This window comes from Rattus rattus, chromosome 12, assembly GCF_011064425.1.
Source record: "Rattus rattus isolate New Zealand chromosome 12, Rrattus_CSIRO_v1, whole genome shotgun sequence".
Classification (NCBI taxonomy): domain Eukaryota; kingdom Metazoa; phylum Chordata; class Mammalia; order Rodentia; family Muridae; genus Rattus; species Rattus rattus.
In genome coordinates, this window is record NC_046165.1 from 33783983 (window position 1) to 33810583 (window position 26601).

Genomic DNA, 26601 nt, shown 5'->3' on the forward strand with positions numbered 1-26601 from the left:
TTTCAAAGCAGCCAGCATGACTGGTGAAAGCCTTGGAAATACAAGGCAGTTTCTAAGTTCATCTAAGGCTTCCACCTTCAGATATGTGATTTTTCAGTTTAGGAGGAACAAAGTGTTTCCCCACCAAAGCCGGTGTTTTTATCAGTGACATCAAAGCTATACTGGGATCCTTTTAAAGCACACTTACCAGACAAATAATGCATACAAAGTGAGGTGCCTCAGAGGAATGAAGGGAATCGACACATGACACAGTTTGTTTGAAGAAATGATTTCCTTAAAGATTAGTGATTTTTTTTTTTTGCTTTGCTGACTCACATCCTCATGAAGACATATGTGGACGGTGAACAACTGCAAATCCACATATATACACAAACATAGATTGAAATACAGATACAGACTATTTTATCCCCACTTCTATATGAAATTCAAGCATCCTCATTTGAGCTTCCTTCTCGTTTAGCTTCTTTGCGTCTGCGGATTATAACATGGGCATCCTGTTCCTCAAGGCATCCACTTATAAGTAAGTACATAACCATACCTCACTCAGGGTTTCCTTAGTTCCATTCATTTGCCTGAAAAATTCATGATAAGTCATGGAAGGCAGATGGAGGGAGGGAATTGAGTGGGAGAGAGAAGATAGGGAAGGAAAAGGGGGAGAGTTCAGTATCGGGTGTGGCAAGAGACAGCAGAAAGGCCAGAAGAATGAATGGAAATTAGCAGGTGGTGGGGATGGGGGATTCTCTAGGAAATACCAGAAACCTAGGATTGAAGAGGGTCCTCGTCTATGAGGATCATTTTAGCTGAGACTCCTAGCATTGCGGATATAGAACCTGAATGGGCCTTTTCTTGTAACCATGCAGGACCTCCAGAGGAGGGATAAGGATATCAACCCACCTGTAATATTTTTTATCTTAAATTTGTCCTGTCTACAGGAAATGCAGAGCATAAAAGGAGTAGAGACTTAGGGAATGGCCAGTTAATAATTGACCCATCCCATGAGCAAGCACGAATCTCTGATTCTATTAATGATAGATATTGTTAGGCTTGCAAACAGAACCTGCTCTAATAACTATCCTCTGAGAGGTTCCACCCAGCAGCTGACTAGAACAGGGGAAGATACCTACAGACAAACATTGGCCAGAACTCAGGAGTCTTGTGAAAGCATTGAGAGAAGAATTGAGGGGCCTGGAGGTGATAGAAACAACACAGGATGATCAACAAAGTCAAATAACATGGTCACTTGGGGACTCTCAGAGACTCAATCACCAAGCAAAGAGCATAAGCATGCTGGACCTAGTCCCCCACACATACGTAGCAGATGGACAACTTGGTCATCCTACAGGTACCCCAGCATATAGAACAGGGGCTGTCCCTAAATCTGACAGTGGATGCTGTTTAACTAACTGGGTTCCCTTTTTGGCCTCAGTTGGAGAAGATGCTTATATTCCCTCAGAGACTTGATGTGAATGGATGGGCAGATCCCCATGGGGAGCTCCACCCTCTCAGTGGAGAAAGGAGGAGGATAGGCAAAGGGACTGTGTGAGGTTGGACCTGGATGCAAGGAGTACAGCGTCCTGGATGTAAAATGAATAAATAAATATATTAGTGAGGGAAAAGAAAAAAAACATGGAAAAACTAAAGGTAAAAATAAATGTATGTGAGAATCCATAACACTAACAGAAAATACAATGCAGCTATGCTGGAACATTTTTGAAAAATACTGTAATGGCATTATACCATGTTGTTTATTTGCATGTATACTTCATTCAAATTTTCTGTCTTCTCTAAACAGAAAGATTTTAACCAAATATAAGAAATGACCATGTATAATTAAGATTATATAGGAATTTTTGAAGAATAAATAAATATACATGGTGGTAATATTAAACAACAGCTCTGATTCTATCATAGTTGGACCGCAGGTTCATTGCAGACCCTTAGAAGATCCAATCACATTTCCATAAAACAATATTGTTCTCTATAAACTAAGAAAAAGGTTTTAGTCTAAGCTAACTTTTTAGCTATTTTTTTCTGATTTGTTTGTGACTGATATTATTATTATTATTATTATTATTATTATTATTATTATTAATCATTCTTTACAGTCCAGACTTTTCTCCCACCAAGTCCATCTGCTATTTGTTCCCAATCTCACACCTCCTCCCCCCATCTCTAAGAGGATGTCCCCATCTCCACACCCCCTCTCCACTCAACCTCCCCACTCTCTGTAGCCTCAAGTCTCTTGAGTGTTAGGTGCATCTTCTCTGTCTGAATCCAGACCCAGCAGTCCTTGGCTGTATATGTGTTGGGGGCCTCATCTCAGCTGGTGTATGGCCCTGGCTGGTGGCTCAGTGACTGAGAGATCTCCTGAAAGAGTCAGATGCAGATATTTATACCCAACCAATGGACAGAAGCTGGTGGCCCTTGTAGTTGAATTAGGGAAAAGCTATAAGGTTTTAGCTCCTAACAAAAAATGTCAAGTCATATAAATGAAAAATCTAGATGAACTCTGAACCTTATCTGAAGACCTGACAGTCAGGAAGCAGAACGTGAAAGCATGTTACTTTTGATTTTGCTACATTTTAATGTCTTATTGTTACCTTAAAATCATCCTTTTTATGATGATCAGTAACTTTCTTATTGCTACATCAACTTCGGCTCTGGAATATTTTTTCATCCTAAACCATTAAAGTTCTCAGAATCTTGGCGCTGACATTCTTACTTCATCTATGCATCCATTTATTCACTTGTATGCTCTTCTTACTGTACAATTCCAGAGGCATTTCTGCACCTCAAATCACTACCCCAAGTTCTTAGTCCAAATTTTATCCTGTGTGTATAATCAATATGACATTTTTCATTCTGCTAAAATTAATAATACTTTCTATCATTGAGAGGTAAATCTTTTGGTTTCAGACTTCATCTTTAAAAAACCTGGCCTATTATTGAGCGCAAGTTAACTGATAGGGCTGTCCAGGTTATCCCCCAACAAGATCTTTGTCCAGTACCAGTTTCCAGGTTATTCTCCAACAAATATGTACTCCTAGGTCCCTGCCATTTCACTTTCTAGCAACCATAATCAGGAGGAAAATAAAAGTTAAGCTTATGGTTTGGCTCCCAACACCAGCCAATTATGTTAAAGGTCATAATGGTCTCCCAGTGAGGTGTGTACCAGGTTAGGTATGACCTTCTTGCCTCTACAAACGTTTGCCTGAAACTGGGCTCAGAGGTCCCTCCGGTTCTCCTGAGTGAGATGGTGGTGTGATCCAAGCTCAAGGTTGAATAAAGAGACCCTGATGCAATTGTTTCAGAGTAGAAACTGTGGTGATCTGTTTGGGGTTCAAAAACTTTTCCTGTTATAACAACTTCATGAACTCGCTCTCATTGTAAATTAACTTTGTTTTTAGAGAAAAATACAAATATTTCCTTAAGTTCTTGCTCTCCCTTTGATTAGCTGTACTGAAATCCCCACAGTAGTGTGTGTGTGTGTGTGTGTGTGTGTGTGTGTGTGTGTTTGAAGGTGCAAGAGGATAATCTCACATGTAGTAATATTCTACCACTGGGACATGTTTCTATCTCTGAGGCAAATCCTTATTATTTCTATCAGAGTCACTGCATCATGCTAAGATTCTTGGTTATTAACAAAACCTTATCACTGGCTCATAGTCTAACTACACACACCTCACAGCTGACTCTCCAAACAACCCTTCGATTATCTATACTTTCATTATGAGTAACAGCGTGAGCTGATGAACTCTAGACTGATTAGTTTTCATCATGGGTACAAGACTCATGTGCTCCCCGCCACATTGGTCAAAAGATAAAAGCAGAAATTATTAATAAAGCTCTTTTATCATTAAACTTGTGAATTATCCACATTATTAAGCCATTCCCCCCACCCTTTCTCGGAATATTCTAGGATCCTAAGCATCTTTCAACTTAAAAAAACTTTACCATTCCCTATTACTCCAGTTTTTGTATTCGCTGATGGTTTTATCTGCAACTGTCTTGCCTTTCATATTGATTATAAAAATTGATTAAGTTTAAATCCATTTACCTAGTAATTATTTCTATTAAATTCTGATTAATTGTTCTCTTCTAATATAGATTCTACATCATTAAAAATCTCTCTTGAAAAACGTTTTCACAGCCATAAATTTACATAACATTTACAGTAATATCTGTCTTTTTTTACAAATATACAAGGGGTATTTAAGCCTCTATTCACTGTTCTATACCAGAAATATTGCATAAAACTAATAGCTGACTACAAAATCAGTGACTCCCAGGTATAATAGGTCAACTATGTGATTTAAGAACTGCTGATAAAGTCTTGCTATTGTTCCTTTGTTTTGGTGATTGAAGACACATTTGTCTCTATTCTTGAAAAATTGATTAGCTAATTGTCAGTTCATTGTTTTGCCTTTATGAATGAGAATTATGTGTATTGTCTCATACATTTGGATGCTTGGTCTTTATTTTATGGAACTGATTGAGAAGAATTAAGAAATGTGGTATTGTTGATGGGTTATGTCCCTAAGAGAATGCTTCAACAATTGAAAATGCTCTTGCCATTCATTTGTGTGTGTGTGTGGGGGGTGTCCTATATTTTACTCAAGGTATAAGTTCTCTCTTTTAGTGCTTGTACCGTAAATGAACTGAACCTTTACATATGTTTGTGTAAGCCCTGAAAATTTCTCTTGGTTCAAGTGTTTGGTTGTTCTGGAAATATCTGTCCCACATTACCAATAACACATCCTGGAGGCAGGTTACTGATATAGGTCATGTGATTGTAGCTGAACATAGTAGGGTTCTATCCATAACTTAGAAGCTATTTTCCTTTTAAGGCAAATCCAGTTTTCTCCCCACAGTATCACTGGTCATATCAAGTTTACACTCCGGGGCAGACTTCATTACCAGGATTAGAAAAATTAAGCAAGCAACAAAACAAAACACACAAATCTCCATGGTTTATTGTGAAGAACACTAGATCACACTGAAGATATTTTCTTATTTCTTCCCATCGACCTCATCTTACTCCTATATTAAATAAACACTGAAGGATGCATGAAGAGGCATCATGTCCACTTGTTACATATTTCAAATGAAGATGATCCTACCCTGTGCATTATACAGTCTGCATTAATCATGATTTATACCAATTATAAGTTTCTCTGATAATAGTTGGGATGTCTATTAATCTATGAATATAACAATAAGTTATTTGAAGTTAGTTTACTACTATGCACATTTAGCAGATTAATAAGTACAGTTTATTCCCTAATGGCTATGACCTGTCTAAGCACAGATACTGAATCTGCAATGGTGATAGGTATGGGTATCTTTTTTTTTTTGTGGAGCAGAATGTAAATATAATTTTAAAAATGGGTGGTTAGACTGATGTCATTCATTCCAGTATTGCACTAGTGGAACTGTCTTGCCAGACCAGATGTATTGCAACGTGTACAGTTTAAAGGTGAGAAAGACTTACATTTCCAATCTAGTATCTGGCAAGCACCATGCATCACTAGCTAGAAAGTAGAGAGGGATGAAGCGTCCAGGTTGGATTCTACAGGTAGCAAGTTGTTTCTTCCTTGGAATTAAAACTAGGAGAAGTAAGGAAATGTGGCTATTTTAAATGTATTAATGTATGTAGCCACTACATCTTTATGTCTAACTAGTCTTAAATGTCTATGTTTACTGTGTTCTGCCCCTCTTGGCTCCAGGTTATTGGCATATAAGTAATGGCATATTGTTAAACATCTGTAACATCCGTAACACAAAATTACCTTAGACTCATAAATCAGGGTTGGAGCCAATCTGGGAAACAACTCATGGCATGAGCTGACCAAGGAAACAGACCTCTAAAGTTACTTTTAAATTGAGATAATATTTTTATGTAATTCTTGGCCTAAGAACCAGACGTATAAGATGAGATTTAAAACAATGTCTATTTAATGAGGTATTAATGCTACACCTCCATGCATTTGTAAATAAGAACATTTCTTGCTGACAACCAAACTTTTACCATCAAAATAATGGACATTGTAATGATTTTAAGGACAGTGAATTGCATAAACTGTGAAAATTGTTTTCTTCTTTGAAAAATTATGGTTACATTATGACTTCAATCTTTGAAAAGTTAGTTTATTTTGATATTGCAAAATTTTTAAAAAAATATTTCCATGTGTAAAAGATTTAGGACATTCTAAAATTTAAGTATTTTATTATGATGTCTTTACTAACATATGACATTTACAATGAAGGAGGAAATTTTAATGAAAATAACTATAATGATTAAAACTATAAAGATGTTAGGAAATACAATAGAAAACAATAATCAAATTAGAATGTCATTATGATGGAAAGATGCTCAGGAAATCCCTATGATGATGGTTACAGATAAGAAGATGAAAATTTTTCTATAATAATGCATATAATATCAAAAACAAAATAAAGAATAAAAATGCAGTCATTGATGAATGCAATATTATGTCAATTTGATATGCATTCCTAAGTGTTTATTTTTAAAAATCTGTTGTAACTTCGTGTTTTTCTTTTGCTCTTCATTACATCAAGTATATTGCTCTGTAAATTATGGTACTGAGACCAGGAATGAAAATTAAGAATTTTTTTAATTGAAAGAGCAAAGCTTAAAATTACGGTGACAGTTAAGCACCAGAGACTAAAGAATTCCTATCTTATCAGATAATGACCTTGGGCAGTTTGACAAACAACTTCAGTTTCTCAACAAGTGGGTCAGAACCATTTTTTGGTTAAAAGACTTTTCTCAGAAGAGTAGCCATGGATTGCCTACATATCACAAGTTTATTTTATGATGCTTATGATTTTACCACAACATATAACAAACAAACAAACAAACAAGAACCTATATTAAAGAGCCAAAACATTAAAGGTTAAGGTTAAAAACATTGGCTCTTGAAACCACACTCTTTTTCCTTTCAGTTTGCCTGAGCTCTGACAAGAATCCAGCAGACCCCTCCTTTCAGCTCAAGGCATTGTTCCCCCTCCCTTCCTAAAGCTAAATTGTACCAAATAAGTTACAGTTTATGACCTTACCATAATAGTTCCCTCAGACAAAGTCCTAGCCAATTTTTAAGACCTATTAACCCGTTTCTGTCCTGACACTGCCTTCAGCATAAATTAAATCACGTGGGAAACTATTATGCTCTCTAATACTATATCATATAATGGTCAGAAAATTTACCAAGTCTTTAAGGAATATTTTTATCAATTAAAATTTTTATTTTGATATGAGAAGAGCTTCAGTTCAAAATGGTGATTATTGAGACTCAAACCTAATATGGATGAAACTCAGACAGCAGTTAACTACCTTTTCAAATATATATATATATATATGTATATATATATGTATATATGTGTGTGTATGTATGTATATATATATATTATAAACTAAAATTAATATAAGCTACAGTAAATGAAAAGCAAAGGTTTCTATATGCCTGCCACGGATCAAATGGACTCCAGATAAGCACATCCTCCTTTCCTGCACCTTCAAATTACTAGAAAACTCTGACTTCTCTCCCTGGTCTCTATTTGTCCCGACAGATTTTCACCTGGTTATTACCAGTGACTGCTGGCTGCTAAGCTCTGACTTTCTGAGAGCTGATGTAAACCAGTGCAGCCAATGTGGATGCTCCCAATCTTTCAGTTGGATTAGCGAATGAGATGCTCTTAAAAAATACTTCATTGCGCAGCCTTTAACAAGCCGTTCAGCCTTCCTACGCCCCATCCTACTGTCAGCTGAAAGTAGTTTATAGAAGAGAATATGCCATTCGTTGTCTCACCTCACAGGCTGAAATGCTAAGTCAAAAGAACCACTCACCCACCGAGGGCTCAGAGGAAAATTTAAGTCAAATTTGACTTTCAGTAACAACTTAAAGGGAAGAATGTTAAGGCCTGCTCATTTTAACTTAAATCTAGCCATGTTTAATTATTTGTAGCTGACACTAAAAAGCTATCCTAAAAGTTCATAATGATATAATTGAAATACTGATGCACTGTTAACTCAATACTCTGGAAAACCACCAACCACCACCTCACTTACCTCACCTACAACCAATCAGCTTAAAGGTCGGCTGATAATAATTTGCCTAGTTAGCCAAAATGTAACCGTGCTCCCACACTTGCCTTCTGAACTTGGTTTCCCTATAACAATTCTTCCCTAGGAACATACAAGCATCACAGTCTGGCTTCCAAGTTTTTCTTTTCGACCCTCACCAGCAGTCTGAATTAAGCATTCAATATATTTTCATCAAATTTGCAATCGGTCCATGTGTGCCTATTCCTGAACCCCTAGAATCAGCTGAAGCTAGAGAATAAGAAGGAATTAGGAGATTAGAACAAACTGCCAGAGTTAGTTTGAGGACAAGCTGCGCAATTCAGAGAAATGCTGATAGAAACCAGTTTGAACCAGTCAACTTGAAGAGGCACTTGAATTGAATCAGACAGCTGAGTTCAGAATTTGTTTCATTCCATCCTCAAATGTGTGTGTGTGTGTGTGTGTGTGTGTACTAGGTTTTTTTTTTGAAATTTCATAGATATTTATATATATTTATTTGCAAATACTTGAGGTGCTCACTTTCATTCCCAGATTACTTTTGGTATATTCTGGTGACATTTTAAAGACAAATGTTGCCACCCACGTCCTGAATTATATAGCTTCCTGAAATCTTATGGAATCTGACATTATTTTACATTCTTATACTTTGCACAATCTAAGTACCGTTGTCCATTTGAGTTGTAGTCTGTCCTTCTAGGACCACAGAGATATTAGACTATATGCCTTTCAGCTGTTTTTATGATTCGCCTCATTTGCCTTCTCAGTTCAAGATCACTCCTTTAAAATGAATTTTCTTTTTTTTCAGTTTTTTTTTTTATTGGATATATTTATTTACATTTCAAATGTTATTCCTTTTCCTAGTTTCTTATTCATAAGCCCCCTATCCCCTCCCCATCCCAAATAAGGGTGTTTCCCCATCCACTCCCCCCTACCCCCCCAACATTCCCCTGCTTTGGGGGTCCAACCTTGGCTGGACCAAGGGTGTCCCCTTACACTGGTGCCCAACAAGGCCATTCTCTGCTACATATGCACTTGGAGCCATGGGTCAGTGCATGTATAGTCTTTGGGTAGTGGTTTAATCCCTGGAAGCTCTGGTTGGTTGGCATTGTTCTTTTTCTGCAATTGCAAGCCCCTTTAGCTCTTCCAATCCTTCCTCTAATTCCTGCAAAGAGATCCCGTTCTCAGTTCAGTGTTTTACTGCTAGCATTCACCTCTGTATTTGACATGCTCTGGTTGTGTCTCTCAGGAGAGATTTATATCCGGTTCCTGTCAGCTACACTTCTTAGCTTCTTCAATCTTCTCTAGTTTTGGGGGCTGTATATATATGGGCCACATGTGGGGCAGGCTCTGAATGGCCGTTCCTTCAGTCTCTGATCTAAACTTTGCCTCCATATCCCTCCTCTGTCCCACACATAACACAAACACACACACAAACACACACACACACACACACACACACACAGAGAGAGAGAGAGAGAGAGAGAGAGAGAGAGAGAGAGAGAGAGAGAGAGAGAGAGAGACAGAGAGACCAAAATAGATGGAAGCAAGTTGGAAAGAGGAATAGGTTTAATGGGATTGGAGCAGAAGAGAAAAGATAATTTTTGCACCCATATGAAAATGTTATAGGGAAAAACATTATTGTATATAATTAAAATGTGCTAATAAAACATTTTAAAAGCTTGAAAAAAATAAAATAAAATGAATTTTCATTTCATTTGCACAAGCTAGAGCCTTCCAGTTTTTACATTACCTTCTTGGTACCATTTCTATCATAGCAATGTAATATGTGTGGTTTCTCTCCAGTTTCACCCATATCCTTAACAATTACAATTGCCTTCTCTGGTCTTGTCTTATTTTTAACACTCTCACTCTCCCTTCCTTGACAAGGTGTATATTTTAAAGATCATTCTCTTAAATCTTACTAGATAGCTGACTAAATATGTCATATAGAAATTGTAATCCAAACTGGATTTCATGTTGTCTTGAAATTTGGAGTTTCAAACAACTTGTTCCCAACTTTTTCATTCAAACTCAATAAAAATTCCAGTACCAGGGAAGAATTCAATACTATTATTTGCAAATATCTAACTGTGCACTGTAGCCCAGATCCCCAACATCCACAGTGTTTCCCTTTTAAATCGAATGATGCTGGCAATCTCTTCCTCTCTAATTTTCTTCAACATTGCTGGACACTCAGTACAATGAGAATGAGAATGGCCTGCAGGGTTTGAATGTACAAACCTAGGGCATTTTGAGACTCACAGCAAAACTATCAGGCATTTCATTCAAACTAATTTCAAAAGCCAAATGAGCTGCAAGATCAACTTCCTTAGGACAAGAAGTCGACTTTCTCCTTGGGTCTATTTTCATTAATTTTGTCAACGATATAAACTGTTTCTGAGGAAGATATTTTGGATTTCATTTTCTCCTTACCCACTCACTTGATCCAGTTCATCACGGTGGTACAGGAACAGTGACAGGAGAATTAATAGTGTTACATAAATGTTAATGCCCTGCTCAAATTTTTCTCTTTAGTTTAGGTCCGTACCCTCTGGGATGGTACTACTCATATGTAGGGAAGTCTTCCATTGTCAGTTAAGTTCTCCAGAAAAAACTCTCAAAGACCTGCCCAATATGCTGTCCACTAAGTGGCTGTAACTTCTGCCCAGTTGATTAACCGTTTTATGTGACAGGAAATGTTAATTCTCAATATGAAGCAACATAGAGTCTCCAGGGACACCAGCCTCTAGGCAGGACTTTGGAGTATTTCCATGATCTTGGTAATGCACATGAGAATGCTCACACTGTAGGTGGTGACAGTTGCTCTGTGGAATGCTAGAATGCATGACTAGGCCAAAGGGAACTGAAGAATAACACCATATTTACCATTACCAACTCCATGCTTGTAGATGGGATGTGTACAGTTACTTCCTGGTTTTGCCACTTAGATTTCCTCACCCAGCATGATGACTATAAAATTTATGGCTCTGCCTTTATTCATAGGGTGTATTTTATTTTTCAATATAATCTTATTAGAAATAGCTAAGAATAGTTAATGAACAACATTCTAGATTACTTCCCATAGATAGATGATTTTCAAAAAAGTCAGAAATCCACAAAATGTGACATTTAATGTTATTTATTCTTTTGTTGTTGAGACATATCTGCTCATAGCAGCTCCCCTTTTGTGGATTCAAAGAAGAAATTGAGCATCTCTACCTCCAGGTGAGGTAGTACATTGTGGCTAGGCAGCCACTAGACAGAAAATGCCTATTTCATCTACAGACAAAATACTGTCCAGAAAAAGACACACTATACAAAATAGTCAACCAATAATATCTGCCAAGTCAGAATAATCAGTCCTTCAAAATTCTCTATTACAACGATCTGTCAGATGATCCTGGGCCAGAAGGCTGAAGACCGATGCTCTTAAGTGTTGCTAACAAGAGAATGTATAGGTAGGCAGTCGTCTCTACAACTTGTCTCAGTTCTGGAAGTCATGTCAGTCTCCTATATTTTCAGATAGTATTGGTCCTTCTCAGTTTTCTGACAGGGTATAATATCATAGCCCACCCAGGCTACTTAACATTGAAAATATATATTTCATTAGATAGTTTTCAGATAATATACAAGGTAGCCAAGACATAATATAAAGACTTTTAGCCTCTCTTAAGTTAAAATAAATAAGACAATAATTTATTTAATTGACAAAAATAGTGGACTGCGTGTTAGATGTATCTTATACTTTACAAATTACAGAATGACCATTGTTGTTACTGAGAATCGTGACTATACCAACAGGGGGCGGATATTGGGAATGTGAGCAGAGTCCACAGCACAGCCGTGAGAAAGATGGCTGCTGACGGGGCTGGTAGTGGAGGCAGAGAGACAGCAGGGCCCAGAGAGTAGCTGGCAGTAACGTGGGATGGAAATTGAGAATTTAGTGAGTTTTTGGCTAAAGACATTTTGAGAACTCTGGGCCAGAGAGTCTGCAGAGTCTGGCAGACTGAGATGAAAATATCCCGCAGAATCATGTGGTCCGACTATGCTGGGGATAGCGAGGGCAGATGACTCTTTGGTGCCTGGTTGCCCCGCATACTTTGCAATTATTTACCGCTATAACTATACACTGACATAAGAACCACAGTGAACCATTTTGTTTTCTTATTTGTATTTGTTGTAGTGTTTTATCCACAGCAACCAGAAAAATAACCAAGATAATTTTTAAACCGGAAAATTGATAAAATATTTTGAACCTTGGAGAGTCTCAGAAACTGACCCCTAACCACCCCCCCCAAAAAAAAAGAAAAAAGAAAAGAAGAGAAACAAAGAAAGAAAAAGAAAAAAGAAAAGTTGTTAAGTTGTTACATGGTCTTAGTTTAATTCTACAGATTGTTCAAGAGTCAGAGCAAGTAGAAGTAGGGTGTTCTTCCCTGGTGAAGACAGTATTCATTGAGCATTATGTGGGAGATTAGGAGACATTGAGTCTACACCAAGAGTTATAGGTAACTAAGAAATGCAGAGAGTGGGAGAAACAACCTTTAGCAGAAGAGACCCACCAGTTGTGTATCCCATACCAAATTAATCAGTCTTGAAAGCATACTTACAAGTAGCATTATATAGAGTACAGAAGCTATATTTAAGTTTGTGTGTGTGTGTGTGTGTGTGTGAGTGTGTGTGTGTGTGTCTGTGCATACATATAATATCTATTAGTAAAAAACAAAAGGATTCCATGAACTTAAAAGAAAGCAAAGAGGAGTATATGGGACAAATTGGAGAAAGAAACTAGAATTAAGGAATATTGTAATTATAATCACAAAAAATAGCTAAAATACATGAAGTACTTGTGTGGCATGTATAAGACATCCACCCTGAAACATGGAAAAGATATCCCTCTCCCGTGTAATGGATGAGATACATAATTAGGATATTTAGAAGCCAAAGAATCCTCACAATCTTTTCAACTCAGAACACGAATTAACTTGCTTAACTTGCAGATTTACTGTTATAATTAGCTAACACATATAAAATGTATATAGCACATAGAACATGCTAAACACCCAAATGAATAGTAATTGTTTCTAAAAGCATGCTGATTTCTCTGCTATCGAATTTAGTAAATTTAATTTCTCCTTAGGAAAAAAAGAGATTGAATTTATTTCAGCATCTTTATTTAAGGACATACCATCTACACAGAGTCCTGAAGTATATGCAAAATCATGAGTTAGAGTTACAAAATGAAAAGCATATTAAAAATGTAAATGGTAGATATTTGGTAGGGATCAAATATTTAACCCTTCATGTATTTGTAAAAAAATTAAATTACATATTTTTTCTGTAATTTCCATGTATACTAAGATAAATGATTGAATATCAATTTCAATTTCTCATCTAAACAACTAAAAATGACAAAGTACAGTATTGTTCTATTTTCATGTTTCACAGTCTCTTTTTTAAAAATTACCATGTCTTCCAAATATTTCATTTCTTAAGAAATATTAGTAAAACCATAAGTACGTAGAGGGTGCCATGAAGCTACAAGTTATGGGGAAATTTTTTCTCTGTGTGTGGTTATGGTGTGAAATGTAACTGTGAAAATGACATCGTGGACTGCTATATTTACCCTCTCAATGATTTGAGCAGTATATCAAGTTTACTGAGTTTATAATTACTTTTATCACTTGACGCTGCAGGCTCAACCTGAGAGAAAAAATTAGCAGTTGCTTATTGAGCCTTACATCATTTTCCATAATAGGAAGCTAGTATTTAAGTTTAAATGACAGATTGATTGACTTCTCAGGGAGATACAAGTGAGTAAACAGGAAAAGCTCCGGTGCTCTCCTGCCTTGCACAGTTTTATTTTTATTACTACTTTTTTTTCATTTAGGTATAAGAATAATAAAAGGAAGAATGAAAGTAAACTCATAAAAACATTAGCCACATCTACAATGGTAAAGCATAAACATTTACTAATAACTAAGTTAAACATTATTCTTTCTTATACAATTTTAAAGTGTAATTAGTGTTTTGTCAAATCTTCTTGCAAGGTTTTCACATGTTAAAATAATTATCTGTGAGTGAAAGCACTGTGCTAAATTGCAATATAAACTAGGACGCTCAAACAGAATTAACTGTTTGAGGCAGTGACTTCATCTAATGAACCATCAATACTCATGGTTAACATGGAAATAAATCTAATTATTGATTATATAGTGGGAGATATTTCAAATATTTTAATTCAATAAAGCAATAACGTATTGTACAGTTAAATATTCTTATACCCATGAAGAATGCCAAACAGACATAACAGAAAATAAATTTTAAACTATCACATAATTATAAATAATTAGAACTCTCCATGACTTAAAATGAGAAAAATGTATTTCAATTCCGTGCATTTCTTACAAATATCCATTGATCAGTCACAGAAGGTCATATACTCTATACGTTTATACAGAGTAGCACTAGAGAGAACATTTCCACTGGGAAAAAAGTGGGAATAAATAATTGCTCTGACAATTAAATAATTTCTACACGGTGAATTTACGCATTTACTTCCACCATAATTAATAATTAGCTGGTAGTGAGAAACAATACAACCCCAGGAAAATACAAAGCCAGATGTTTCATTTGCATTTAAAGGAATAAACGAAAAAGAAATTATAAAGAGCAATACGGAGCATCTCAAGAAGACACCCAAAGTAATTTGAACAAAAAGAATGTGAAGAACAAGAAACACAGAATGACATATATCTATTGTAATATTTTAGATGCATTATTAAACATTAAAATACAATTTGAAAGTGTTTGAAAGAAGGAAAATATTCATATAATATTCATATTCTCTTTCTTGGAAGATGTTTACTAAGAACAAGTGATACAATGTTGCAGTAACTTTATCTTTTAGTGCATTTGATAACAACACAAAAATTGTATTTATTTATTCATTTAACATTTTAAAATGCATATAGTTACATATTTTCTGTTCTTTTTAACTTCTTTTTACCAGCAATAGAAGTCTGAGTCTCCAGAGACTCTGATTCCTTATAGGCTAATAAGTAGAATTTTTGAAAATAAAAAGTAAAAGAATGTGAAAAACCAAATTACATTCATGATGCAAGCCGGTAACAGTTATGCTATCCTAATTTAAAAGAGATACAGTGCAAATTGTTATATACCATTTTGAAAACTCAAGATGGTATAACATACATCAGCCTTTAAATGCAATTGTTCAAATAATTCCAGTACTGAGAACTGTTGGGGCAAAAATAAAAAAATGTTTTCGTTAAGCCCATGTTAGTGCTGACACCATAGGGCCACATGGCATCTGCGGGATATTTTCATCTCAGTCAGCAAAGCATCTCACCTGCTAAGCCCCATTCCTTCTCACACTGCTGATTTCTACTCTGAGAGCCTGGCAGTAATCTCTCTGCCCATCTAGTTTCCAAGGCAGGGGTTGCTGCCAAGCCAATCTCATACAGAAACCACCTATCTTACAACTCTCTTACTATAGGCTCAAGTAGCCACATGACAAAACACACCACACAATAACCTTGGGCAAACGAATAAAAATTCTTTAATGTGCCTGATTATGCCCTAATGAACTCAAAGCAAAATTCCATAAGCAATAGAGATTTGCAATTTTTCTGATTTAATCTAGATCAGACCTTAACTTAATGACCTCTCACCCTACAGATTTACAGTTGTTTACTCAGTGATCATCTGAATAGTCGGGAAGTGGAGCTGAGTGTCATTGTCCAGAGTCACAGGAAACAATGGCAGCACATGCTACTAGACTGAGAAAAGAATCAAGTCCACGTTTTTAAGTTTGGATTCCATGAAATTACTATTACTTGGGTAGCATTGTGCAATAAGTAAAGTGTAAACAAACAAAAAAAGTCATATTTTTGTAAGTCAAAGATGGCCTGTAAGTCTACAGCCTACGTTTCTTTCATTCAATCAGGAACCAACAAATGTTTAACTTATTTCTGTATCTCATTTGTTGTGAAAATTCTGGTATCAACATATCAATGTTGATGAGTAAAATTCTTTCAAATTAAAATGTTATTCCATTGGGTTATATATTTAGAATTAAATTTTATATTTTGTAGTGCTATTCTTATTTTTAGGCCATAGAGATTAATTCCAAAAAAAATCTATTGATGTATTTAATATGTATTTTTAGAATTAATTTTGATGGAAATAAACAGGTTTTTAATGTTTAAATGTCTTCTACTTATATGAATTCTTTTTGAATTTTTTTAAAAGTGTTATGGGGATCAAAAGTAGTCTTTTACACACAGGTAAAGTATAACAGCAACCTACATTTTAACTGGCTTTTATATTTTAAATAAAATGGTATACTTAAAATTTATGCCACTGTTTTCTTTAAAAAGAAATATTTGCCAGAATGAAATTTTGCTTATATAATCTACATGGGATCTAATAATTAGATTGGATTAATAAATGCAATGGAGATTAAAGCATAGATTTTATAGGATATTTTATGTGATGATTCTCTACCTATTTCAAACTCTAGAACCCTACAATGCTCCAAACTCAATTTTAAACTCAGTAGTACTATTCAAGAGATATTGGTCCATTTTCTTACATCTCTCTGCAAGGACTTGCCTTTTACGTAAATGTGGCCAGAGTAATTTAGGAAGAGCTTCTAAATTAGACCAGATGACAGTTACACTTCAAACTGGGTGTGCCTTCTTGCAAAACTTAAGTGACAAAGAGCCAAGCATTAGAGAGTTCTAAGTCTGCTAGAGGAAGAAGAAAACCTGTTCAAGACACATTATAATTTTCAGTGTTCATGTGAGAATCATCTAAGTGATTTACATACCACTCTAAAGTTCATTCATATTCAACGCTTCTCTCGACTCTTGGTTTCTCTACTTTCTAGAAGCATTGCTGAGAAAGGATGTCCAACTTTTGCCTTAGCTCCTCATTACTCATTCTTTACCCCTTTCTGAACTTGGACTCAAATATTATTTTTGGTAGTTCTCTTTTACCAAATTGCCACATGCTAACTTAGAGTAATTGATACTTCATCCTCGCATCATTATTCCATGTTATACTCTTAAAATATGTTGATTTGTTGTGTGTGTGGTTTTTTTTTTTTTACCTTTCAAAGTTGTGCGTTCCTCAATGGTATATATTCATTGTGGAAAATTATGGTTATGTTATGACATTTATTACATATTTATCAGATGTTTCCAATTGTTCTCACCTCCATAAATTTCTTTGCTCCCTCCCCTTCTGCCTTCTAAATAGTTCTCTTGCAATTTCAACTCATTCATATGTACTTATAAATAAATTCTCTATATTATAGAAAACTTGTAATATTTGTCTCTCTTATCCTGGCTTACTTGGTTTAAGGAGCTGAACTTGGACTACATGCAGTTTTTACTAAGTCACATCAAAATATGCAAGGGTTCATTTGGCATTCAAACAGACACCTATTCTCTGCACTCTTAGAAAATATTTTTAAAAATTTTTCAGTTCATGTTATTCCTTTATTCCTTTCTATATTTTTTGTCTCCTTTTGATTTTTGTAAATTCTGGAATCATTTCTGCCTTCCTCTTGCTTAATATCCTCAAAAAAAAAAAAAAGGCTTTAAGATGCGTTTTCTGATCTCTGTTTTTTATATGTGTCCCTACACTTTGCTGTATTTCATTTATTGAAGCTCCAATTGTTCTCACATCCTCATCTTTGCTAGTGAAGCTCTCTGTTACAGTCTTAGAGTTTGTGTTTCTCAGATTACTGAGTCCGATGAGTGTCACTGACTACACTTAATAGGATGCAGTGACAACAAAACCAGAGCGATAACCTTTGCTGTTGCTGTTACTGAGTCTTCTTCTACCCCCTCTCTCTTCCTCCTCCTCCTCCTCCTCCTCCTCCCTCCTCCTCCCTCCTCCTTCTTCTTCTTTTTCTTCTTTTCTTTTCTGCCCTAAGCAGATGCAGATGTTTGTCTGTTTCTTTTGGTGCTTTTATCTCCTCCATTATATAAAACTTGCAAAAAGAGAACATTAGACCTTGATCTTTCCTAATGCTAATGCTGATGTTTTCAATTTTTTTTCATTGGAAGTGTGGTAATTAAGAGTTCTTAATGTACTCCTTTCTGGATTGCTTAAATATTTATATTCATTTTGAAAAGCCATGTTAAAATTTTCTAATAAGATGATTAATATAGTTGAAGTTTTACATTCTTCGCATCAAAACAAACCAAATAAGAATATTTCATATATCAAATCTTCCTAGTATGTTTTTGGACCTGGAATTCACATTGTTACTTTATTTTTCTTAGTGTATAAAACTAAAAGTCAAACTAATTTTTGAATAAAGAGAATGAAAGCAATAATAACCGTAGAATTTATGGGATCAAAAATTGTTTAAAAAAAAACCAAACATTTAAGCATTGGTGGGAGGGTTTAGAATTAGCTAATTGCAATGAAAGGAATCTGAAATCAGAGCACAGACCATTTTACTGGATTTAACACACACACAAAAGGATATAAGCAACAACAATTAATCTATCTCTTCCTACCAACTAATGACATAGAGCAAGATCCCTTAAGCTATAGCTAACATGCCTTTTCTGAAGCCATGGACTGTGTTCTCTCTCTAACCCACAATAAACCACACCTTCCTGAGGTTTTTTCTTGACATTGCAATTAGGAAAGTAATTAAAACATCTAGTATTTATAATAGTTTCTGTTCTTTTACTTTATGCTTTTGGCCAAGATTTTCAAATTCTAAATATAATTAAGAATTAAATGAAACTAGACATTTAATTAAATATAGAACTCCAGACTACTAATAATTAGCTGAAATTCTTTTTCAATGTTGTTATAAGCATATAAAGAAACTCTTTGCAAAAGAAGTCCTTATTAAAAGTAAAACAATGAATGAGTCATTGCAGACAGGTAGGGGAGACATTTATTCAGGAATGTCATAGTCCTATACCTAGTTAAATATGGTACAACATCTCTCTGTGTAGAAATTGGAACGATCTTGTAGGAATTGGAATGATCTTGTCAGATGTATAGTCAGGCAAATCTGATTGTGTATAAACCTTAGTATTTTTCTCACTAGTTGTATAGCTGTGAGATATTGCCTTTAGCTTTCTAGGTCACTATAACTGCTATCAAAATTGATCCAGCAATATCAAAAACTCAAGTAAAAATATCTAATACATTCAAATATTTACCAATTTTTGAAGATAACATGGGAATAAAAGACTATACTAGTTAATCTCCTATGCAAAGTCAGCATAATGATGTCATTAAAATATGTCATATCTTAATAATGGTAAACACGATCCTCTGGTATAGAGGCACATATGCCACCCATTCTCAGTGACACTGTGAGTATTTTATGAAAAGGGGAGATAAAATATATATGCTATTTAACAACAACTAATGAAAAAAGAAGGACATGATTTGAAATAGAACAAGCAAGAATGCAGAAAAAGTTTGGAGGGAGAGGAAGGAAGGGAGACATGATGTAACTATATTATAATCTCAAAATTAGAATGAAAACTCTAGTGTTCTAGTGGAAATGAAAAATGCAGTGTGGGTAGAGAAACTCTATATGCCCATCATGATGATAACAAGGGGAGAGTCTGAAAGTGCCTTGTTAATAAAATGTGTATTTTAATTCCAAATAAAGAAATTTGTAAGTTGTTAGGCCTTTTATACTTCTATATGACTGTATATGTGTATTTATGGTAACATGTGCACATTTGTACACATGTGTGCCAAAACCCACTGTGTGATCCATGAATCATCATGTCTCTGCTTCCCCAAGGCTGGAATTAAAGTGAGTATCATTGCTCTCTCATTTATGTGGCTGTTAGGGATTTGGTTAGCTCTTCATGCATGCAGAGCAAACACTATTCATGAGTCTTCTTCCCAGGTCCTATTTACTTATAGAATTAGGATAGGATTATACAAAATAGCATTTGGAAATCATCTATACTATGCACTACAGTTTAAATACTATATTAATGCTATCTGAATGCTGACATACATTTGTAAATAGTTAAAAATTTGAACAAGTGATTATTCTTTACATATTCATTTTTTCCTTCATTCAGTGGAAAAACAAGAATGTTCCTTTTTCCTGCATATTATTTCACACACTGTACTATCTTTAGCTTGCAAATAAATAAAGTATCATATGTTTATTATAAAAGCTGTTATAAATCAAAAATCACATTTCAACCATGATTAATTTTTAAATATATTACAGTATCTAATATGGGAGTACAAAAAAAACCACCATAACTTTGACAAAATTAGGGCAATAGAAATTGTGACTTTCATAGAATTAGGATGAAGAGACTTTTAGCAAGTCTATAGAGAACCTAGGTTTGGCCTGAAAATTTCTAGTCTCTATACAGTCTTATATAGTCCTAGAATGTTTTCAACTCCTGTGACTTACTGTTGAATAAGCTCACTCTTTCTAGTTCTTTCTGAAATCTGTCTGACTGGTCTAACTCAGCTGTTCTTGACCAAGATCCCCTCTAAGGTGACTGATTCCATCTAGCAATATGTTCTCTTCACATTTTCCCTTTTATTAGTTTCAGTGTATTTAGATTTATATACAGGTCTTTGATCAACTTGGACTTGAGCTTTGTACAAGGAGATAAGAATAGGTTAATTTGTACTCTTCTACATGCTGACCCCCAGTTAAACCAGCGCCATTTATTGAAAATGCTGTCTTTTTTTCATTGAATGATTTTTAGCTCCTTTGTCAAAGATCAAGTGAAGATAGGTGTGTGGGTTCATTTTTGGGTCTTCAAATCTACTCCATTGATCTACCTGCCTGTCTCTGTACCAATACCATAAAGTTTTTATCACTATTGCTCTGTAATACTGCTTGATGTCAGGGAGGGTGAGTCCCCCAGAAGTTATTTTGTTAATGAGTTTAGTTTTCAATATCCTGGATTTTTTTGTTCATCTAAATGAATTTGCAAATTACTCTAACACTATGAAGAATTGAGTTTGAATTTTGTGAAGAAAGGACTCGAAGAAGATCTCAGAAGGTGGAAACAGCTCCCATGCTCATGGATTTGCAGGGATAATGTAGTAAATATGGTCATCTCTTAGCCTCTCTTTTCACTGTCCTCTGAGAGTTAGGCCTCTCCTAGTCTCTTAAATCTTTGTCTGACTCATAACTTTATCTGTCTCTAAATTAGACATCACTTTCAGACTTCATTGCTTTTTTCTAAAACTAACTTTACCTCCATTCTTTAGGATTACTAAGTGGGTGACTGTGTTATAACTAGAGCAATCAATGGAGTTTTCAAAGGATGAGCACACCACAACAAGAAACACCTTTTTCTAGTAAATAAAAAAAAATGGATTTCACAGTGTGATCAAATATCCTGCAACAACCATTCCTAGACATATTGAGGGAGGCTAAGTAAGGTGGTCTTTCTGTGTATTCCTATCTTTTAGTAAGAGGAAGTACACGGATTAGACCGGTTTATCCTCAGTACATTGGCTCTTGTCTTAATTAAAATAAATAAGCAAATACGCAAACAAACAAAGATTTTAAGTTAATATTTCTAAATGATCTGACGTTGCAAGAAGAAGGTTTTGCACATTTAAGGGAAAATGTAATTGAAAAGCAGTTAAAGAAGACTGATTTTATAATAAACAGTAGTTTAGAGCTATTGGGGCTGGAATAATGGGCTTAGACTATTTGCTACGATTACAGGAAATTTGAGTTCACTGGACATGAAGCATAGTACTATGGGAAATAACATAAGCTAAATGGTGATGTCATTCATTTTTTAAAGGGAGGCAATGATTCTTCTTTAAGTAATTTTAATTGTCATCATCTAGATTAAAAAAGAAAAAATGATTATAATTTATAAAGGAAATATTATACTGTATCTTCTTCTCTATGATTTCCCGGTCTGGGATTTCTTGGTTGTGTTTTCTTGGTTGTGGTTAACTTCTTTAGATTACAATTTTCCTTATAGCTCCATCTGGAGAGCTGGAATTGTAGATAGATGTTGTTTAAATTTGGCTTTAACATGGAATTTTTTTTTCCTTTCTCCGTTTACAGTGATTTAAGTGTTCGCTGAGTTTGGCAGTCTGGGCTGGCCTTTGTCTTCTCAGAGAGTTTTTAGCACTTCCCTCAGTCTCTTCTGCACTTTAGAGTCTCCTTTGAAAAGACAGATATTAAAGATGAGTAATATTATACATTTATTTTTATATTTCTAGATATACAGACATCATAGTAATGTCTAAAAATCAAAGGAATATGAAAATAGACAGTTTTCTTTGCTCAAGGATTTTTCTAGCCATGACACTTTCCTTTGAGATTTAATCTTTGAAGCACAGGAATGGTAGTGAAAGTAAGCTACTAAGATTAAATTAAAACAATAATTTCCATACCATGTAGAGAATAGCAGATAACTTAGAAAACCATGGCACTGAAAGCAAGCATTTGCAATCCACATACTTGATAAGATATGATAACCAATGTTCGACATGAAACAAACATAAGTCTATATGATGACATTAAAAAGTCTAATCAAACTGGGGCAAAATTCACAAGTAGGGGCAAATTACCATTTAATATTCAGAAGAGTAAGGTTGTGTCTGTTTCAAAGAAATGAGTAAGGGGAAGCTCAAAATTATTCCCAGCCATGTACGGAAGTTAGATATAGTTCTTCCTCCCAGCGTCATGTATATATATAAAACCTAGGTCCTTTGCATATGTTATGGTTGTGTAGCTTGGTGTTTCTGAGGGGCTTCTAACAGTGGGACCAAGGGATGACTCTGACTCTTTTGCTGCTTTTAATATTCTCTCCCTCCTAGAAGGTTGCCACATCAAGCTTTGGTGTGGGGGTAAGTGACTAGTGGTATTTTAACTTATGACATGTTTGGTTTATATCCCAGGAAGACCTGCTATTTTTTGAAGGAACAGGAAGAACAGTGCATCCTGAGGAGACATGTCCTGAAGTAGAGAATGAGGAGAAGAGGAAGGAGGGGAGACTGTGATTGGGACTTAATATTGGAGAGAAGAATACATAAATACATTGACTAATTTTGAAAAGCACCAAACAGTAACTGAATATACTGCACAGAATATTTCAGAGTCTATTACATACCTGTACATGAGGCCTGTCTGAGAGTTGTTGGTATATGTCACTGTATTGGAAAAACTGCTTTTTCCCTTGCCAGAAAGGTAAAAGTAGCAGAATCAACTGTAATCTTTCCCCTACTGGCATTGTTTTAATTAATTCATTCAATCACTTATTTATTCACTTTGAAAAGTATAATATAATAAATATAATATAATTAATATACAAAACTATAATATCAGATTGGACTTAAGAAACCAACAAAAGCAGCAAACCACTGAACTGAGAATAGGACCCCTGTGAAGGAATCAGAGAAAGAACTGGAAGAGCTTGAAGGGGCTCGAGACCCCATATGTACAACAATGCCAAGCAACCAGAGCTTCCAGGGACTAAGCCACTACCTAAAGACTATACATGGACTGACCCTGGACTCTGACCTCATAGGTAGCAATGAATATCCTAGTAAGAGCACCAGTGGAAGGGGAAGCCCTGGGTCCTGCTAAGACTGAACCCCCAGTGAACTAGACTGTTGGGGAGGGCAGCAATGGGGGAGGGTGGGGAGGGAACACCCATATGGAAGGGGAGGGGGGATGTTTGCCCGAAACCGGAAAGGGAATAACACTCAAATGTATATAAGAAATACCAAGTTAATTAAAAAAAAAAAAAAGAAAAAGAAAGAAACCAACAAAAGGAAAAGAGCCTATGTACAGGAACAAAGATCAGAGAACTACTCTTTCCAATACTCAGAAATCCATAATATTTGAGCAGAACACGTGGTGACAACATCTATAGACCCTGGGCATGGTACTCCAGTTTCTACGAGTTCATGTGAACTTTCCTTATGTTGATTTAGAAGGCTTATGGTGGTTTGAATATGCTTGGACTCTATTGGGATGTATGGCTTTGTTTGAATATGTCTGACTTTGTTTGAGGATGTGTGTCACTGTGGGTATGGTCTTTACAACCCTCATTCTAGCTACCTGGGAGGTAGTTTTCTTCTAGAGACCTTCAGATGATAATGTAGAACACTCAGCTCCTCCTGCACCAAGCCTGCCTGGATGCTGCCATGCTCCCACCGTGATAATAATGGACTAAATCCCTGAATCTGCAAGTCAAGCCCAATTTAATGTTGTCTGCACAAGAGCTTCCATGGTCATCATGTCTGTTCACAGCAGTAAACCCTTAGCTAAGACAGGGTTTTTCTTCCTTTTTGATCCATCTGTTCTGACTCTTACAATCCTTCTATCTCTTTTGTGAGATTCCTTCAGTTCTTAGGGTAGGGATTTGATGGACACATTCATTTTGGGCTGAATGTTCAAAGGTCTTTACATTGAGTAATGTCTGTTATGAGCAAATATTCCCTGGAACTGAAAGCTCAGACTTTGCCATGGGAAAGCCAAGTTAGACTTCTCATCCCTCATGCCAGAAAACTAAGAAAGGGTTGTATATGTTTTAGGAGGGATGATTGATTTAGATCACCAAGAAGAATTTGGATTTCTTCCCAAAATGGTGGTTTCAAAGACTGTGTCTTGAGAGCAGGAAATCATTTAAGGGTCTTTTTGTCTTATCATGTCCTGTAATTAAAATCAATGGATACTGCAATAACCTAATCCATTTAGAATGACAGAGGGCAAAGATCCTTCATAAATGACAGTCTGTGTCACACCTCCTATTAAAGAGTCAAGACATGTTACAGTTCTTGTTGAAAGTAAAGGAAATGCAGAACGAGTAGTAGAAGACGGTAGTTATAAATACCACCTAAGGCTATGTAACTATTTGCAGCTATGAGGATTAGAAGTGCATGCTCACAGGAGCCTGATATAGCTGTCTCCTGAAAGGCTCTGCCAGAGCCTGACAAATATAGATGTGGATGCACAGCCAACCATTGAACTGAGAACAGGGTCCCCAGTGGATGAGTTAGAGAAAGGACTGAAGGAGCTGAAGTTTGTTACCCCATAGGAAGAACAATAATATCAAACAATCAGACCCCCAGAGCTCCCACAGACTAAACCACCAAACAAAAAGTACACATGGAGAGACCCATGGCTCCAGCTGCAAATGTAGCAGAGGATGGCCTTGCTGTCCATCAATGGGAAAAAAGGCCCTTGGTCCTGTGAAGGTTTGATGCTCCAGTGTACGGGAATGCTAGGTTGGGAAAGCAGAAGAGATAAGTGGTTGGGTAGGGGGAACATCCTCATAGAAGAAGGGGGTGAGGGATAGGATAGGGTGTTTGTAGAGGGGAAAACAAGAAAGGGAATAACATTTGAAATATAAATAAAGAAAATATACAGTGGTGAAAAATAATAGAAGAAAAAGATGACAAGAACGTTTTTGTTGTACTTTTTAAGAACTTCATTGTGCAACTATTTATGCTTCCCTTTTTCCTTATCATGTAATGTAAATCAATTAAGAGAATATCTGAGATTATCATATTTAAGTTTGAGATACTAAAAGAATGTCCCACAAGGGATATTGACAACTACTCTGATATTTATAATACATTTGAGGTTGTAAAAGAATAGATGTATCACCTTACACGTAATTGAAACTCAGTTATTATTTTTATTTGGAAATTAAACATGACCTAAAATGATATGATGATTATCAAGTAGACAAGGAGTGGCTGGTGTTATCTATTCTTCTGTGTCAACTTGACTACAACTAGAAATAATCGAAGGCCAAGTAGCTGGAGAAATTTGTGATGAATTTTTCTTTTTCTTTTTTTTTGAACATTTTTATTGGTTATTTTAGTTATTTACATTTCAAATATTATCTCCTTTCCCACTTTCCCTCCACAAGGCCCCATCCCCTCCTTTTTCCCCTTTGCCTCTATGTAGGTGCTCCCCCAGCAGTCCACCCACTCCTGTCTCAGAGACCTAGCATTTCCCTAGCCTTGGTCATCAAGTCTCCACAGAATTATTCTAAGTGGAAAGAATCCCTGCTAATCTAGATCCTTCGAGATGGGAAGACCCGTCTTTAATAGAGGCCATAACTTCTGCTGGTGCCTATAGAAAGAACATGAAAGAAGGAAATTTGTTTTCTTTGCCTGCTTTACCTTGTTAGCAAAACCATTCCTTTACTGGATTACACCGTGTGTGTGTGTGTGTGTGTGTGTGTGTGTGTGTGTGTGTGTGTGTGTGTGTGTGTATTATCTTGTTTTATTCTCAGAAAATCCTGACTAAAGTTATATAGGCAAGAATGTTGCTTTCCCTACATGACAAGGTTATAACACTGAAAACATCATGTACTCACTAATCCAGAAGAAGGAAGGTAGTTTCATTGTCTGTGTTCTTTTCTATTTTCATGTCCCTAGCTGAAAAATCTTACTTTATCCATGTTTGAAAAGATAAGTCAGTGATGTTTAAAAGATCGGTCATAGTTCTTACA